Source organism: Petromyzon marinus, chromosome 54, assembly GCF_048934315.1.
Source record: "Petromyzon marinus isolate PM22_M1 ecotype Great Lakes invasive population chromosome 54, UKy_Petmar_22M1.pri1.0, whole genome shotgun sequence".
NCBI classification, from domain to species: Eukaryota; Metazoa; Chordata; class Hyperoartia; order Petromyzontiformes; family Petromyzontidae; genus Petromyzon; species Petromyzon marinus.
In genome coordinates, this window is record NC_133720.1 from 6,714,543 (window position 1) to 6,729,229 (window position 14,687).

At 48.8% G+C, this 14,687-nt stretch overlaps 1 protein-coding gene and 1 long non-coding RNA gene across 4 annotated transcripts in view; one reads left to right on the forward strand and one right to left on the reverse strand.

Annotated features, from left to right (window-relative positions):
• Nucleotides 1–14,687, forward strand: part of LOC116954274 (forkhead box protein F1-like) — a 74,475-nt gene that overhangs the window by 27,181 nt on the left and 32,607 nt on the right. The gene's annotated exons all lie outside the window — the stretch shown is intronic.
• On the reverse strand, nucleotides 4,642–11,824 carry LOC142905437 (uncharacterized). The gene is made up of 3 exons (XR_012929614.1): nucleotides 10,434–11,824; nucleotides 5,850–5,933; nucleotides 4,642–5,484 (listed from the first exon to the last, which is right to left on the reverse strand). It is a non-coding gene; the product is annotated as an uncharacterized LOC142905437 (long non-coding RNA).

Genomic DNA, 14,687 nt, shown 5'->3' on the forward strand with positions numbered 1-14,687 from the left:
GTGTGCGTGCAGGCGTACGGATCTTGTCCCGTCTGGGCTCTCCGCTAGGTCGACTCGGCCTTAAACGAGTAGCTGGTGTACTGTGCAGATCATCAGCACTGGAGAGACAAAGGCGGCGGCCCGGTCACGTGGAACCTGCCGGCTTCACAGCGCTTTTGTCCCAACAGGCGGTTAAAGGCTACACGGGGATTTGTTTTGTATCTTTGTATATGATTTGTTTATTTGAGTGTGCTGTGTGTGTGTGCTGGTGTGTGTGGGGAGCGGTGGTTTAGCGGTTAGCGCTACACTGCGCCACGAACCTGGCGACCCGAGATCGATTCCCGCTCACGGCCAACATCGGCGGTGACGATTATCTGAACCGGTCCTGGGCCTCCCCTAGGTCGACTCAGCCTCAAAAGAGTACTTGGTGCGGTGCGCAAAAAACATCGCCACTGGGGGAGACAAAGGCGGCCGGGCGTGGTTGCTGGCCCATCCCGTCACCTCGTGTGCCGCTCTGACCTTCATAGGTGCTGCTCGCTAACAGCACGTGCCCCAACAGTCTGTTGCAGGCTATACGGGTTTTTTGTTTGTCTTTGTATTCGTCTAAAGTGTGTGTATGTGTGTGTATGTGTGTTTGTATGTGTTTGTGTATGCGTTTGTGTGTGTATGTGTTTGTGTATTTGTGTGTATGTGTTTGTGTATGTGTGTTTGTGTGTGTGAATGGATACCCCTGTGTATGCGTCCGTGTGAATAGCCGTACGCGTCTGTATATGAATATTTGGTGTAATTGTGTGTGTGTATGTCAAAGACAAAGATCCCCCGTATAGCCTTAGCAGACTGTAGGGGCAAGTGCTGTTAGCGAGCAGCACCTATAAAGGCCGGAACGGCACACGAGGGGGTGGGTGGCGAACACCACGCCCGGCCGCCTTTGTCTCCCCAGTGGCGATGTTTTTACACATCGCACCAGGTACTCATTTGAGGCTGAGTCGACCTAGGGGAGGCCCAGGATCGGTTCAGATAATCGTCAACGGTGTTGGCCGTGAGCGGGAATCGAACCCGGGACGTCAGGTTCGTAGCGCAGCGTAGCGCCAGCCGCTACACGGCCGTGCATGATTTGCGTGTCGCACACGTACACACGCACACACATAGACGCATACGTATGTCTCCGTGTGTATTACGCTGTGGGTGGTATGCGCGTGTGTGTGTTGGGGAGCGGTAGTGTAGCGAGTGGGCAGCGCTGCGAATCTGCCCACCCGAGTTCGATTCCCGCTCACGGCCAACATCGGCGGTGACGCTTCTCTGAACCGGTCCTGGGCCTCCCCTTGGTCGACTCAGCCTCAAATGAGTACCTGGTGCGGTGTGTAAAAAACATCGCCACTGGGAAGAGACAAAAGCGGCCGGGCGTGGTGGTGGCCAGACGCCACCTCGTGCGCCGTGCCGGCCTTCATAGGTGCTCGCTTTCAGCACTTGCCCCAACAGTCTGTTAAGGCTACACGGGGGATCTTTGCCTTTGTGTCTGCGTGTGTCCATTCCTCGTGTGGCCGTTCCCGGCTTTGATAGGTGCTCGCTAACTTGCCCCAACAGTCCGTGAAGACTATACCGGGGACATTTGTCATTTGTTGTGTATATATGGTGCATCGTTCTGAGTGTGCGCGTCTTTGTGTTGGCACGCGTGTGTGGTGTGTGCACGCGTCTGTGTGTGCACGCGGCTGTGTGTGCACGCGTCTGTGGTGTGTGCACGCGTCTGTGTGTCCATGCGGCTATGCCCGTGAGTGTGCATGCGTGTGTGTGTGTGAGTGTTTGTGTGCCAGTCTGTGTGCGTGTGTGTGCCTGCGAGTCTGTGTGTGTACGTGCGTGTGCGAGTCTGTGTGCGTGCGAGTCTGTGTGTGGGCGTGCGTGCGAGTCTGTGTGCGTGCGTGCTAGCCTGTGTGCCCGTGTGTGTGCGTGCGAGTCTGTGTGTGGGCGTGCGTGTGCGTGCGAGTCTGTGTGTGTGTGTGCGAGTCTGTGTGCGTGTGTGTGTGCGTGCGTGCGAGTCTGTGTGTGGGCGTGCGTGTGAGTCTGTGTGTGCGAGTCTGTGTGCGTGTGTGTGTGCGTGCGTGCGAGTCTGTGTGCATAACCCGAAGACCCAAATTCGATTCCCGGAAACGGCCAACATCAGTGGCGAGTGACATCCGAACCGGTGCCGACACCTCCCAGAGGTCGTATCGAATACTCCTCCGAAGAGCGATGCCCTAATGCGGCGTCCGTAAACATCGGCGCCGGGGAGACAAAGGCGGGCGCGCGGGGGGGGGGGGTCCTGACCACATCGCCACCACGTGCTCAGAGGATCCTTCATAATTAATCGGTGCTCGCCAATTGCGATTATTCACGGAGGGATACATATTGACTTATAGCTTTCGTGACTGCAGGAATTCGTATTCATATCACGGAGGGATGCTTGTGCTCTGTATCACGCCAACTCGGATACGCTTTTGCGGCCGTCTGGAACGCTCTTCCTTTGGAGATTAGGAAGATTGAAAGCTCCGCTCTTTAGAACTCTCCGCGTTCAGTGTTGTCGCCCTTACACGCGCACCTCCGATTGGCCGCGTTTGGGCTACGTACGGTGCGAAAGAAGGTGGATGAACCAGCGTTGACCGGTGTTTGTGTGTGTGTGTATATATATGCGTGTGTGCGTGTGGGGGAGCGGTGGTGTAGCGGTTAGCGCGCTGCGCTATGCACCTGGTAGATCCAGGTTCATAGCGCAGCGCGATTCGATTCCCGCTCACGGCCAACACCCAGTGACGATTATCTGAACCGGTCCTGGACCTCCCCTAGGTCGACTCAGCCTCAAATAAGTACCTGGTGCGGTGTGTAAACATCGCCACTGGGGAGACAAAGGCGGTCGGGCGTGGTGCTGGCCACCCACCCCCTCGTGTACCGTTCCGGCCTGCATAGGTGCTCGCTAACAGCACTTGCCTCAACAGTCTGTTACAGACTATACGGGGGATCTTTGTCTTTGCATCTGTGTGGTAGTGTCGTGGACAAAGGAGGTCAGGGAGAGGGGGGGCTTGGTGTTGAATCAGAATCGGAATTAGTTCATACCGGAGTAATCCGATGATCTGTAAAGCTCTTGTTCACTGACGAACAGGGGTGTTGTTGTCCACCAACATTGCCTCGCCGCTCACTGCACTTGTCCCCAACAGTCTGTTGAGGCAATACGGGCTGGCGGGGGGGGCTTTGTCTTTATGCGTTAACTGCGCGTGAATGTACGCGCGTGTGTAATTCGTCACCACCACCACCGTCGTCGTCGTCACCACCACCATCGTCTCCACTACCACCGTCGTCATCGTCACCACCACCACCGTCGTCATCGTCATCGTCACCGTCACCACCACCACCGTCGTTGTCATCGTCTCAACCACCGTCGTCATCGTCACCACCACCACCACAGTCGTCATCGTCATCGTCACCACCACCACCGTCGTCGTCACCACCACCATCGTCACCACCACCACCGTCGTCATCGTCACCACCACCACCACCACAGTCGTCATCGTCATCGTCACCACCACCACCGTCGTCATCGTCATCGTCACCGTCACCACCACCACCGTCGTTGTCATCGTCATCGTCTCAACCACCGTCGTCATCGTCACCACCACCACCACAGTCGTCGTTGTCATCGTCGTTATCACCACCACCATCGTCATCAATATCGTCATCGTCACCACCACCGTCGTCATCGTCACCACCACCGTCGTCATCGTCACCACCACCGTCATCATCATCGTCACCACCACCGTCATCATCATCGTCACCACCACCACCACCAACACCATCGTCATCACCACCATCGTCATCACCACCACCACCACTACCGTCATCATCATCGTCACCACCACCGTCATCATCATCGTCACCACCACCACCACCATCGTCATCACCACCACCACCACCACTACCGTCATCATCACCGTCACCACCACCGTCGTCACCATCGTCAATTGTCCCTGCGATGGTGGCTCACACGCCGCCTGCTCGCACGTGGCCGCCTCGACATCTTTGACCGAGGATGTTGACTTATTTATTGAGCGCTTTGGTCAAAGCGCTTCGCGAGATGTGTGGATTGTACATCGGTGATTGGCTGATGGGGTGAAATGGGGGGTGGGGGGTTTGAGTGTTGGGGGGGGGATGGCGAGCAAGAGGTTGATGGTAGGGGGAGGATGGCGAGGAAGGGGTTGATGGTAGGGGGAGGATGGCGAGCAAGGGTTGATGGTAGGGGGAGGATGGCGAGGAAGGGAGAAAGGGAGAGGATGGTGAAGGTTTTAAGGACGAGGAGAGATCATCCAGCAGCAGTGTGGAAGGCAGCAGCAGCAGCAGCTAGGGTTGGTGGATCACGCACGGATGTCGCCGTGTAACTCCCTTCCCGCCCGCGTGGTGAGCGTCGTGGAGGGTGTCCGCATCCCGTGGCACGGCAGGGGGAGGGAGCAGCGACAGCGACGCGTGGAGCAGTCGCCGTCGGCTTTTTGCCGTCTGCACGGGGGATCGAGCGTTGCTCCCTCGCGCAAGGCGTGGGGGTTTTTATTTTTCCTCCGGGTACTCCGATTATCTGCCACAACTCATCATCATCATCGTCAATTTTTAAAAAAACACAGCGCAATGTAGCAGCAGGACTCTGGATAAATGAATAAAATTCTTTATATTAAAATGAATGACAATTAAGGATATCACTAGGAGGCATTTGTCAGTAGCACTGTATATCCGAGTGTATTGTGTATATTCTTATATATTCTTTACTAACACAAGGGTTTGTACATTACTACATCTATTTAACACGTAGCAGGCTTTCGTGGCCAATATTCACGATAAAGGTTTTTTTTTGTGTTCGTATAAATGTTGTGTCGTAACCCTCCACCACCCGACACGGCCAGTAAGGTTTGTCACGTGAACAACGCGACAATTAGTTACCACATCGGCCCACCGGTGTGTTGGAGAGTAAATCCACGACATTTACAATTTGTAAATGCGCGATCTAAACCCCCCACCCACCCCTAAAAAAACCCCTTTAGGGGCCACCCATTGAGTAGGCACGCAAAAATCGGCCAAAACTTGACCTCTCCCTGTAGGCACGCGGACTTTTTACACCACACCCCCCTCCCAGAATTCTATAGAACGGCCGATATTTAATCCACGCAGAACCGATCAAGGATTAATAATATTGACGCGTTTAAGCAGATAGTCCACCGCCGGACTATCTGACTCATTGTCAGTAGACCCCCCCCCCTCCATACGCACGCGTTTGGGTTAACCCCCTCCTCCCCCCCCCATGCGTACGTACGAGAGATGGATGGCCCCCTACTATGAACACCAACATCTATATTTGCGTTTGTAGAGGTGTCGATAATGTGAGTCCATGTCCAGGTGCCGGGTGGATTATTGATTTCTTACGCCACAGGATTCGGGAGATGTGGAGGTGGCGGCTTGGGAAGGGAGGGAGGCCTTCATCCAGCAGTGGATCGACCATGGCTGACAGCACAGTGGTTAGGAAGGGGGGTGGTGGGGGCAGGCATGCAAAGCAATAGAAATAATAATTAATTAATCTGCGGTCCCCCTCCGTCAATCCACTGCTGGATGGAGCCCCCTCCCCCCACTCCCACGCCGTGTGGGTCACCAGTAGGGCTCGTTTGACCATACTTCACCACGCTGGTCACGAGGGGTGGGGGAACGCACAACAACCCGGAGTTGGGATGAATACATTGAGCTGCTTATCATTTGTGGTGGCCGGGTGGCTTCTGACAAATAAGTTAATAAGCCAGTGGGGCTTTGCCTGGTAAGGATGGGGGTGGCTTAGTGGTTGTATTTGTGTGTGTGTGTTTGGGTGATTTGTTCACCTTTCCTGTACTTGGCACGACCGTCGTGTTTTTTTGGTGCTGTTTGCTGTTGTAACGTTCTTATCCCGTGCCCCGAGTGGACGTCTGTGAGAGAAAAAAAGAGCTTTACAGCTCATCGGATTAATCTTGCAGTCCAAATACAATATTATGATTCTGGGCGTCTTAGCGAGTGCGCTCTGAATCAGTGGTAACTCCCTGCCTGCTTGGCAATCATCAGGCGCGTGCAGCGTGCTACGAAAGCCCGATCGCAATGAAAGATGATGGCTTCGTTATAAAAGTGGTTGTTGTTGTTTTTCAAAGTTTTTGGGTTAGATCGCGTAAATATAAATGTGTCGTAACCCTCCACCACCCGATAGCCAATTAGTAAGGGCTGTCACGTTAACAATACGCCAATGAGTTACTAGTATAGTGTGTAGTGTAGTGTATAGTGTAGTGTATAGTGTAGTGTGTAGTGTATAGTGTAGTGTATAGTGTAGTGTGTAGTGTAGTGTGCAGTGTATAGTGTAGTGTATAGTGTAGTGTATAGTGTAGTGTATATTGTAGCGTATAGTGTAGTGTATAGTGTAGTGCATAGTGTAGTGTATAGTGTAGTGTGTAGTGTATAATGTAGTGTATAGTGTAGTGTATAGTGTAGTGTGTAGTGTATAGTGTAGTGTGTAGTGTAGTGTAGTGTGCAGTGTATAGTGTAGTGTATAGTGTAGTGTATAGTGTAGTGTATAGTGTAGTGTATATTGTAGCGTAAAGTGCATAGTGTAGTGTATAGTGTAGTGTGTAGTGTATAGTGTAGTGTATAGTGTAGTGTGTAGTGTAGTGTGCAGTGTATAGTGTAGTGTATAGTGTAGTGTATAGTGTAGTGTATATTGTAGCGTATAGTGTATAGTGTAGTGTATAGTGTAGTGCATAGTGTAGTGTATAGTGTAGTGTGTAGTGTATAGTGTAGTGTATAGTGTAGTGTGTAGTGTATAATGTAGTGTATAGTGTAGTGTATAGTGTAGTGTGTAGTGTATAGTGTAGTGCATAGTGTAGTGTATAGTGTAGTGTGTAGTGTATAATGTAGTGTATAGTGTAGTGTATAGTGTAGTGTATAGTGTAGTGTATATTGTAGCGTATAGTGTATAGTGTAGTGTATAGTGTAGTGTGTAGTGTATAGTGTAGTGTATAGTGTAGTGTGTAGTGTAGTGTGCAGTGTATAGTGTAATGTATAGTGTAGTGTATAGTGTAGTGTATATTGTAGCGTATAGTGTATAGTGTAGTGTATAGTGTAGTGCATAGTGTAGTGTATAGTGTAGTGTGTAGTGTATAGTGTAGTGTATAGTGTAGTGTGTAGTGTATAATGTAGTGTATAGTGTAGTGTATAGTGTAGTGTGTAGTGTATAGTGTAGTGCATAGTGTAGTGTATAGTGTAGTGTGTAGTGTATAATGTAGTGTATAGTGTAGTGTATAGTGTAGTGTATAGTGTAGTGTATATTGTAGCGTATAGTGTATAGTGTAGTGTATAGTGTAGTGCATAGTGTAGTGTATAGTGTAGTGTATAATGTAGTGTATAGTGTAGTGTATAGTGTAGTGTGTAGTGTATAGTGTAGCATATAGTGTAGTGTTGGAGAGTATATCCACAACATTTACAATTTAAGAAGTACGAAGTTTCGCAGGTTATTACATCCAGCAGCATCGGGCGATTTGCCAAAAAACCTTGATTATGAATAATATTGGTCGCGGAAGCCCACGTGTTAAACTGTGTTTTTTTTTTTTTTAAAGATGGAAACGGGAAGACGTTTCACAATTCTGGCTCATCGCCTGACGAAGCTGACTACCGCTGTTGTTGAAATCGCCGGCGAAACGTCGCAAGACTCTTATCGTTAAATGTTGTTGTGAGGTTTTACACGCATTTTACCACGGATCCATTCTTAAGGTTGTTGTTGTTGTTGTTTTTAAACGATCTAAACGGTCAAACACCGGTGGTGAGACTAGGCCCTAAAGAAGTCTAGGCCCTAAAGAAGGCTGTCTCTGGTGTCAACCAATCAATTTAAAAGACAACGCCATATATTATTATCAAAGCGTGTTTGCATTTGCATGCTCACCACAAGTGCTGTGTGCGGTTAATGCAGACACGATTCATTGCAAAAGGTTTCTGTTTGGTGTTTGAACATCTTCACACCTCCTGTGTTGATGCCAGAATAGGTACAAACCTATTCTGATACTTGCCACATTTTGTTTACGTTACAAACCTTCCTGCTCATTGGCTGTGTCCGGGTGGTCGTGGCGGGTTTAACGACACATTCATATATACGACTTATACTACTACTACTTCTACGATTACTTACACTACTACTTTTACTACTACTTACACTACTACTTACACTACTTCTACTACTACTTCTACTACTACTTACACTACTACTTCTACTACTACTACTACTTATACTACTTCTATTACTACTTCTACTACTTCTACTACTACTTCTACTTATACTACTACTTCTACTACTACTTACACTACTACTACTTATACTACTACTTATACTACTACTACTTATACTTATACTACTACTTACACTACTACTTCTACTACTTCTACTACTACTTATACCACTACTTATACAACTACTACTTCTACTACTTACACTACTACTTCTACTACTTCTACTACTACTTATACTACTACTACTACTCATACTACTACTAATACTAATACTACTTATACTACAACTAATACTACTACTACTACTGTAGTGACATATATTGGGTCACTACGGCGTGTTGCGCCAGTTGCAGTCCCAAGGAGAACCAGGGGTGTGAGTGGCCCTCTCTGTCAGCAGGCGTCTGCTTGGGCACCAAGGGGAGTCCATGAGGGACGTGGCTCTGGTGAATGCTGAGTCTGAGTGAACACGTGACCAGACAGAAGAGGTAATGGGACACGTGGTGTAGGGTCCTCGTTCTTCTGGTAAGATCCAGAAGGGGGCGTGGCCGAGGGCGGAGCCAGGCCACGCTGAGGAGGATGAGAGACGATTCCCGAGAGCTATCTGGGCTGCTTTCTTCTGGGAATCAACTCGCCGTGTCCGTCTCTTCGGTCTCGGTGGCTTCGGGGTTTATTCGTCGTAGACCAGGCAGTGTCTCAACGGACCCGGTCCGGGTATACAGTTACCCCGCGGTGGTTACCGCTATGTAGTATCCCATTGCATGGTTATAGTCGTGGACCAGAGTACAGAGTTAACTGTGCTGTACGTTATGTAGTGACCCTTGTTGGGGGCTAGTTAGCTACGTTGTACGTTTAAGGGAGTTACCCTGCTGGGGTTGTTAAATAAACGCCTTGCCTCCAAGTACAAAGTGTGTGTCTCCGTGAAGAACACCCCACTACTACTTATACTACCACGTGTTCAAATGATGACGGAGAGCCAGACGGATACCGGTGGTTCGCTACGCCCCACGTGGCCCATGGTGGAGGCAATAGCGAGGGTTGGAGGATCACACAGAGATGGTAGTGAAATTCCCTTCCCCCACCGTGAGGGTCATCTACTGTGGCTCGCCGGGAGGAGGTGGTGCGGCAAAATTGTGGACTAATCCCCATCTGTTCCAACTGACTATGAATATCGATTTTTGTTTCCATTCTCTTTCATGTTGGGTGATCACCTCAAATCCGTTCGATACAAAACTCGGCCAAGAAACCCCCTGAATGAATTTAGACGCCGACACAGATTTGAATGAATAATTCGACGTTCTACACCTGTAATCTTAAAACAACAACAACTGTGGAGCTCGGTGGTGAATGTTCTTCCTCCCAACTCCCCCCGGCACCTCCGATGAGCACGGTTGGCTACGTACGGTGCGAAAGAAGTTCAACATACGTACAGCAGTAATGCAATGTGGAGTCCACCCGTACCACCTGTACGTGAGAGAGTGTTACCCCCTCGCACGTGAGGGTGTTCTGAGCGCTCCGGTTTCCTCCCCACACGTTTAAACATCTATCAGCACGTTGATAATCAGTTGTTCTCTCTCTCTCTGAGTCGTCCTCTCGCTCTCTCTCTGAGTCGTCCTCTCTCTCTCTGTGAGTCGTCCTCTCTCTCTCTGAGTCGTCCTCTCTCTCTGAGTCGTCCTCTCTCTCTGAGTCGTCCTCTCTCTCTCTGAGTCGTTCTCTCTCTCTGAGTCGTCCTCTCTCTCTGAGTCGTTCTCTCTCTCTCTGAGTCGTCCTCTCTCTCTGAGTCGTCCTCTCTCGCTCTCTGAGTCGTCCTCTCTCTCTCTCTCTCTGAGTCGTCCTCTCTCTCTGAGTCGTCCTCTCTCTCTCTGAGTCGTTCTCTCTCTCTGAGTCGTTCTCTCTCTCTCTGAGTCGTCCTCTCTCTCTCTCTAGTCGAGAGAGTGCGCGCGGCCTTACGTTTCGGCATCATGATTCGAGAAAAATGCGATGCAAGCAAGGAAGACAGACGGGTGCACACATACATCGACGATACACAGGCAGACACGCTCGCACAGACAAGAGACACACGCAGATTTACAGCGGAAAACAAAGATGCCCACCCCCTGCATAGCCTCGATACTGTTGGGGCAAGTGCTGTCAGAGGTCACCTGTGAAGGCCGCAACGGTGTACTTACAAGAGCATGGTGTGGCCTGAACCCTACTCGCGCCCGGTGGAATTCGTGATGTTCTCACTTAATGCAGACACGACCTAGACACACACACACAGAGACACACACTATACACCCAACTACACACACACACACAATGACACACTATACATCCAACCACACACACACACAATGCCACTATACACCCAACCACACACACACACACAATGACACACTATACACCCAACCATACACACAATGACACACTATACACCCAACCACACACACAATGACACACTATACACCCAACCACACACACACAGACACACTATACACCCAACCACACACACACACAATGACACAATATACACCCAACCACACACACACACAATGACACACTATACACCCAACCACACACACACACAATGACACACTATACACCCAACCACACACACACAATGACACACTATACACCCAACCACACACACACAATGACACACTATACACCCAACCACACACACACACAATGACACACTATACACACACACACACAATGACACACTATACACCCAACCACACACACACAATGACACACTATACATTCAACCGCACACACACACACAATGACACTATACACCCAACCACACACACACACACAATGACACACTATACACCCAACCATACACACAATGACACACTATACACCCAACCACACACACAATGACACACTATACACCCAACCACACACACACAATGACACACTATACACCCAACCACACACACACACAATGACACACTATACACCCAACCACACACACACAATGACACACTATACACCCAACCACACACACACACAATGACACAATATACACCCAACCACACACACACACAATGACACACTATACACCCAACCACACACACACAATGACACACTATACACCCAACCACACACACACAATGACACACTATACACCCAACCACACACACACACAATGACACACTATATATACACACACACACACAATGACACACTATACACCCAACCACACACACACAATGACACACTATACATCCAACCGCACACACACACACAATGACACTATACACCCAACCACACACACACACACACAATGACACACTATACACCCAACCATACACACAATGACACACTATACACCCAACCACACACACAATGACACACTATACACCCAACCACACACACACACAATGACACACTATACACCCAACCACACACACACAATGACACACTATACACCCAACCACACACACACACAATGACACACTATACACACACACACACAATGACACACTATACACCCAACCACACACACACAATGACACACTATACATTCAACCGCACACACACACACAATGACACTATACACCCAACCACACACACACACAATGACACAATATACACCCAACCACACACACACACAATGACACACTATACACCCAACCACACACACACAATGACACACTATACACCCAACCACACACACACAATGACACACTATACACCCAACCACACACACACACAATGACACACTATACACCCAACCACACACACACAATGACACACTATACACCCAACCACACACACACACAATGACACACTATACACACACACACACAATGACACACTATACACCCAACCACACACACACAATGACACACTATACATTCAACCGCACACACACACACAATGACACTATACACCCAACCACACACACACACAATGACACAATATACACCCAACCACACACACACACAATGACACACTATACACCCAACCACACACACACAATGACACACTATACACCCAACCACACACACACAATGACACACTATACACCCAACCACACACACACACAATGACACACTATACACACACACACACAATGACACACTATACACCCAACCACACACACACAATGACACACTATACATTCAACCGCACACACACACACAATGACACTATACACCCAACCACACACACACACAATGACACACTATACACCCAACCATACACACAATGACACACTATACACCCAACCACACACACAATGACACACTATACACCCAACCACACACACAAACAATGACACACTATACACCCAACCACACACACACACAATGACACACTATACACCCAACCACACACACACAATGACACACTATACACCCAACCACACACACACACAATGACACAATATACACCCAACCACACACACACACAATGACACACTATACACCCAACCACACACACACAATGACACACTATACACCCAACCACACACACACAATGACACACTATACACCCAACCACACACACACACAATGACACACTATACACACACACACACAATGACACACTATACACCCAACCACACACACACAATGACACACTATACATCCAACCGCACACACACACACAATGACACTATACACCCAACCACACACACACACACACAATGACACACCATACACCCAACCATACACACAATGACACACTATACACCCAACCACACACACAATGACACACTATACACCCAACCACACACACACACAATGACACACTATACACCCAACCACACACACACACAATGACACACTATACACCCAACCACACACACACAATGACACACTATACACCCAACCACACACACACACACAATGACACACTATACATCCAACCACACACACACAATGACACACTATACATCCAACCACACACACACAATTACACACTATACACCCAACCACACACACACACACAATGACACACTATACACCCAACCACACACAAAATGACACACTATACACCCAACCACACACACACACACAAGGACACACTATACACCCAACCACACACACACAATGACACACTATACACCTAACCACACACACACAATGACACCCACTATACACCCAACCACACACACACGCAATGACACACTATACACCCAACCACACACACACAATGACACACTATACACCCAACCACACACACACACTGGCACACTATACACCCAACCACACACACACAATGACACACTATACACCCAACCACACACACACAATGACACCCACTATACACCCAACCACACACACACAATGACACACTATACACCCAACTACACACACACACAATGACACACTATACACCCAACCACACACACACACAATGACACACTATACACCCAACCACACACACACAATGACACACTATACACCCAACCACACACACAATGACACACTATACACCTAACCACACACACACACACAATGACACACTATACACCCAACCACACACACAATGACACACTATACACCCAACCACACACACACACAATGACACACTATACACCCAACCACACACACACAATGACACACTATACACCCAACCACACACACAAGGACACACTATACATGCAACCACACACACACAATGACACACTATACACGCAACCACACACACTCACAATGACACACTATACACCCAACCACACACACACACACTATACACCCAACCACACACACACAATGACACACTATACACCCAACCACACACACACACAATGACACCCACTATACACCCAACCACACACACACAATGACACACTATACACCCAACCACACACACAATGACACACTATACACCTAACCACACACACACACAATGACACACTATACACCCAACCACACACACACAATGACACACTATACACCCAATCACACACACTCAGAATGACACACTATACACCCAACCACACACACAATGACACACTATACACCCAAACACACACACACACACAAGGACACACTATACACCCAACCACACACACACAATGACACACTATACACCCAATCACACACACTCACAATGACACACTATACACCCAACCACACACACACACTGACACACTATACACCCAACCACACACACACAATGACACACTATACACCCAACCACACACACACAATGACACCCACTATACACCCAACCACACACACACAATGACGCACTATACACCCAACCACACACACAATAACACACTATACACCTAACCACACACACACACAATGACACACTATACACCCAACCACACACACACACAATGACACACTAAACACCCAACCATACACACACACAAACACAAAGATCTCACATATAGGTTGAACAGATTTTTGGGGAAAGTGCTGTCAGAACGATACACGAGGGGGGTGGGTGGCCAGCCCCACGCCCGGCCGCCTTTG